Consider the following 5,585-nt stretch of genomic DNA (forward strand, 5'->3'; position numbering starts at 1 on the left):
AAACATAGTTCAATCACCCATTAAAATTGCAGTTAGTGCAATATAAGGATAAGAGAGCATACATTTAAAAGCCAAATGGTGCCATTCTGGGTTAAAGTTTGAACAAAAACAGTATTTCTTCATGTTCTCATACTGGTTTTGTTTTAGAGGATTTAGAGCTCTTCAGGATGGAACAAAGCCATCAAGTTAGGTATTACGTAATAAGGTCAAACTTCATACTAAGTACATCAAATTCCAAAGTCCAACTGCCAGACCCTCCACTCACTGCTTTAACACCTCAGACTGTGTTAATGAAGGCCCCATTTTTTATGAGAGAAAACTTACATTCTGAAGTCTAAAACTTTTAAGGGAGGGAGGATTCCATCATTGAAAAATATTCAAACAAAAAGGTTTCCTATAGTGGAGTGGTGGTAGGGATGGCGTGGGGAAAGGTGGGCAGGAGGGGTTGTGGTCCTCGAACAGGTCCAATGTCAAGATCTTATGAGTCTATATTATAATCTTTCTCACATGAAAATATGTTAACTATATGACTACTGTGTTTCCCTGAAAATAAGGCCTAGCTGGACAACCAGCTCTAATGCGTCTTTTGGAGGAAAAATTAATATAAGACCCGATCTTATTGTACTATAATATAAAACTGGGTCTTTAATATAATATAATATAATAATATAATATAATATAATATAATATAATATAATATAATATAATATAATATAATATAAAATATAATACCTGGTCCTATATTAATTTTTGCTCCAAAAGACACATTAGAGCTGATTGTCCGGGTAGGCCTTATTTTTAGGGAAACACGGTTATTAAGTTGGTCCTTGACTTTATTTGACAGTCCCTTGTTCGTTTCTTCCCACTGTCCTAGGCCAGTTTTTAAAAAAATATTTTTGCTACAACCAGGGAAGCCACACACACACAACTGAAATAAAGCTTTTTTTAAGTAATTCTTAACACATGCCAGAAACTCTAGTTTTAAATTCTATTCACCTTTTTACATTGATCTTAAATCACTAAGTTGATTTTGAGACCCACAATTAGGTCATGAGCTGAAATTTAAAAACACTGTCCTAGAAGAGTATTTCACACTTTCTCCTCTATCTTAAAGCCTTCTCGCACTTTCTCTCCTGTCCTCATTCTCAGCTGCTGACCTGGCTTCCTATTAAACTGAGAAAAGAACAGTTACAGGAGAGCTGCCACAGGTCCACACTGTTCCAGTCACTCTTGCAGCCACTCTGTCCCTTTACACGGCGTCTTATCTCTGCTACATGCAGGGCCTGTCCAAGCCCTACACTCCGTCTAAGCTCTGAGACCCTCCACTGCTACATGAGATCCTCCCCACACCTGCTTAGGACACGGCGTCATAGCCATCCCAATGTCTCATGACATCCCCAATTTTACATGTCCAAAATTGAACTCCCCCACTTCATTAATCCCCATCTCTGTAAATAAGGCACTCCATTTTTTTCAGTTGCTCAGGCCAAAAATGTTGGGGTCATCCTTCTATTTTTCTTACAGCATATACAAGCCATTGTTACATGCTGCTTGACCAGTTCTCACCACTCCCACCACAAGCAGCCTGGGCCAGGCCATTCAGGAGGCTCTCATTGACGAAAATATCTAGAATCTTCCCCTGATGATCAAGTATATAGCCTCAAACACAATAAAATGTCTTCCAGGTGGTGTCACTCTTTGTAGCAGTTGGGAGATCTGTCACCCAACTCCAGTACTCTCATCTAAGAGAGAAGCCTTCAACCTCTCAGTAATTCCTTCCGTGATGCCCACGGGCACATCTGTAGACTGACTTAACTCTTCCATGGCTTACTGCCTGTTACCATTAGGCCTAGTGAACTTGACTAGATTATAAATATTTGAAAGCAGTGGCTATTTCTTACATAGTCCTTTATTTTCCCAATTCTTGATTCATCTATGTATCCAGAAACTATTGAGTCCTACTGCGTACCAGATACTGCCAGGTACCGGGGCTACGGCCATGAACAAAACAGGAGACATATACTCTGCATAACCAGGGAGGCTGTAAATAAACATTTGCTGTTGATACTTATTATGGTAGTTCCCAGCCCTAATTGTCTAGACAGAGTCATAAATAGTGAGATTCTAGGCTGAAACTGACCTACAAAATTGGAGTCATACGTGCTGCAACATAGCCTTGCTGGGCTAGTCATGGGTGGAGCCCCGAGATGACTATGGAATATTTAGGTGAGGCAAATTCAGCAGGAAGGCAGAAGAAATTACACACTGAAACACATTGTAATCCTAGCTTGAAATGGGATTTCCATTCATTATCTCCTTTACTTGTCACAATATACTTTGTGAGCAGAGAAAGCAAACAATATTCCTATTTTATAGTTGGAAAACCAAAGCCCAGGTACAAAATAGTTTACCTCAGGTAGTTTGTATAGCCTGTTCTTAATTGTTCTGTCTCCCCATTTCTCAGTCTCCTTCTCCATTAATTGTTCCTCAGACTATCACCAGAGATGTCAAGATATTTGAGCAAAACAGAGCCACAGTGATAAGCCCTAAAAGCAATGGTTGCTACTTCTCCCAAATGATAAGGGATAGAAAGGATAACCCTGAAACCTTCTCAGTAATATCTAACTAAATGAGTAACAATTGGCAGTAGTGACCTCAGAGTGAAAGCATCTTCTTTTCAAAATACATATCCCACAAAAAGTCAGAAATACTCCTCAAATGTGCTTGTTTATTTTTCTCCTATGAGAAGAATGAGGCCTGGCTGTATATATTGGATATATTGAATTGAATTCTTGTATTTCATATTCTAGAAAGCTAACTCTTTCAATTGATAAATTATTCTATGCAGAGAAAAGTGAAGATGTATTTTGACTAAATACTAAACATTTAGGTTTTATGGAGATGAAGAGTAATTGCATCTATCAAATTTGTCTTAATATTTTTAGACTCTTAGAAAGAAGATTAAAAGTTTTAAATGTTTATTTCAGAAACTATGAATGTTATGTAAAAAAGGAAAATCAGGAAGATTATTTGGTAGCAGACATTACCCACCAGCCTTTGTACAAGGATTGATTAAGCGTCAAGACAATGGATGAAAAGCATTCTGAGAGAAGGGGGATATTTGATTTTCGTCAAGGTTAGTGCATCATCCTCACTGTTATCAATTCACTTATTACTAACTTTCTACTTTGCGCACTGTGCTCTTGATAAGACTGTAGGACTTTATGTCTTCTTGCATCCAAAATTTATAAGTGCAACTCATTGCGTTAAGTTTGCAGGACAATAATCCATAAAAATATGAAGAACAATAGATCTCAATTTTCAGTAGAAAAAGTTATAGACAAGACAGAAAAAGCAGAGAACCATGTGATTTCACTGATATGTGGTATATAAACCAAAAACAACAAAAGAACAAGACAAACAAATGAGAAACAGAAACTCATAGACACAGACAATAGTTCAGTGGTTACCAGAGGGTAAGGGGGGGGTGGGTGGTGGGTGGTGGGAGATGAGGGTAAGGGGGATCAAATATATGGTGATGGAAGGAGAACTGACTCTGGGTGATGAACACACAATGGGATTTATAGATGATGTAATACAGAATTGTACACCTGAAATCTATGTAATTTTACTAACAATTGTCACCCCAATAAATTTAATAAAAACAAACGAACAAACAAACAAAAAAGAAATTTTAGAAAATTTTCATGAGGTTGTGAATCATACATGTGAAAGTACTGATGTTTTTAGGCCCACAGTTGATCCCTATTTATCTCACATTAAGAGACAGGGAAGAGGGGTATGATGGGCTCAGAGGGGCTACGGAGTCAGAGACCTGGTTTTGAATCCTAATTCCCTCTGTTACTGTGTAACTTCAGCAGTTAAACTTTGGGAATCTCAGTTTTCTCATCTTTATAGTGAAAAGAGAACCAACCATTATCTATCTGTGAAGTCGGGGTTATTATCAATAAGAGTAACAATATTTTCAATGGAGAGTCTTCTAGTGTTTCACACAGAATAGATGTTTAAATAACAAATAAATCTTAGCTGTCATCTGCCATGCAGTTTAGGGTAAAGAATAAACTAGAAAGCTGTCTAGAACACACTGGTAATCCAGGGGGGTGGATAACAAAACAAAACAAAAAAATTACCCAAAACATGCAAATAGGTGATGGTAATGGTAGTAAAATCCCATTAACAGTAATGAAAGGATAAATCCAACTTAAAAATGGAAAAGGAGAGATTAAATTCTTCCTACATTTAAAAATCAAGAAAAAAATTCTAAAAGTTAAATATTAAGCTTACTCAGTGACTACTTAATCCCTAAGGAAGACCAGTGTTGTAAATAGGGCAAACTTGGCTTTAAGAACAGAGCTGAATTCCAGTACCAGTTCTGACACCTACTGGGTGGAGTGTGTTAACCTGAGCAGGTTAACCTTCTGTCTCTTTTTTCCCCTCTGATAAGTACTAGAGTAAACGATGCATGCAAGACACCTAATGCTGTTAGAGCACTGGTCTTCAAACTAGGCTACATCTAAACCATCGTGGTCCAGTACAAATATAATATGAGCCACAAGTGAGAGCTACGTATGTAATGTGAAATTTTCTAGTAGCCACATTTAAAAAAGGAAAAAGAAACAGGTGAAATTAACTTGAGTAATGTATTTTAACTCAACATATGAAAAATATTATTTCATGATGTAATCAGTAAAATGTTATTACTGCTTCTTCTGTATCTATTGAGATGATTGTGGTTTCTGTGGTTTATTCTATGAATATAATGTATTAACATTGATTTTCAGATGTTAAACTAATCTTGCATTTCTGGGAAAAATCCCTCTTGGTCACGGTATGTAATCCTGCATGTATATGTTCCTAGATTTGGATTGGTTGTATTTTGTTGAGGATATTTGCATCTATATTCATAGGGGATCTTGGTCGGTAATGTTCTTTTCTTGTGATGCCTGTGACTTGCTTTGGTAGTGAGGTAATTCTGCTCTCACAGAATATGTGAAGTAGTGTTCCTTCTAATTTTTGTAAGCATGTGTGAAGGATTGGGGTTAGTTCTTTAAATGTGTGGTAGTATTCACCAGTGAAACCATGTGGGCCTGGACTTTTTTGCGTGGGAATTTTTTAGATTGCTAATTCAATCTCTTGTTATAAGTCAATTCGGATTTTTAATTTCTTCTTATTTCAGTTTCAGTTGTTTGTGTTTTTCTGGAACTTTGTCCATTTCATCTAGGTTATCTAATTTTTTGGCATACAACTTCAGAGGATTCCCTTATAATCCTCTTATTTTTCTGTGAGGTTGGTGCTGAGGTAGCCTCTTTTATTCCTGATTTTAGTAATTTGAGTCCTTTCTTTTTTTCCTGGTCAGCCTAACTAAAGTTTTGTCAATATTGTTGATGTTTTTCAAAGAACAGCTTTTGGTTTCATTAATGTTCGCTATTATTTATTTTCTCTATTTCATTTATTTGTGCTCAAATCTTTACTATTTTCTGTCTTCTGTTTGTTTTGGTTTTAGTTTATTCCTCTTTTGCTAGTTTCTTAAGATGGAAGCTAAGGTTATTGATTTGAGATCTTTA

This window comes from Rhinolophus sinicus, chromosome 1, assembly GCF_057876585.1.
Source record: "Rhinolophus sinicus isolate RSI-liver-muscle chromosome 1, RSI-T2T, whole genome shotgun sequence".
In the NCBI taxonomy this organism is placed as follows: Eukaryota; Metazoa; Chordata; class Mammalia; order Chiroptera; family Rhinolophidae; genus Rhinolophus; species Rhinolophus sinicus.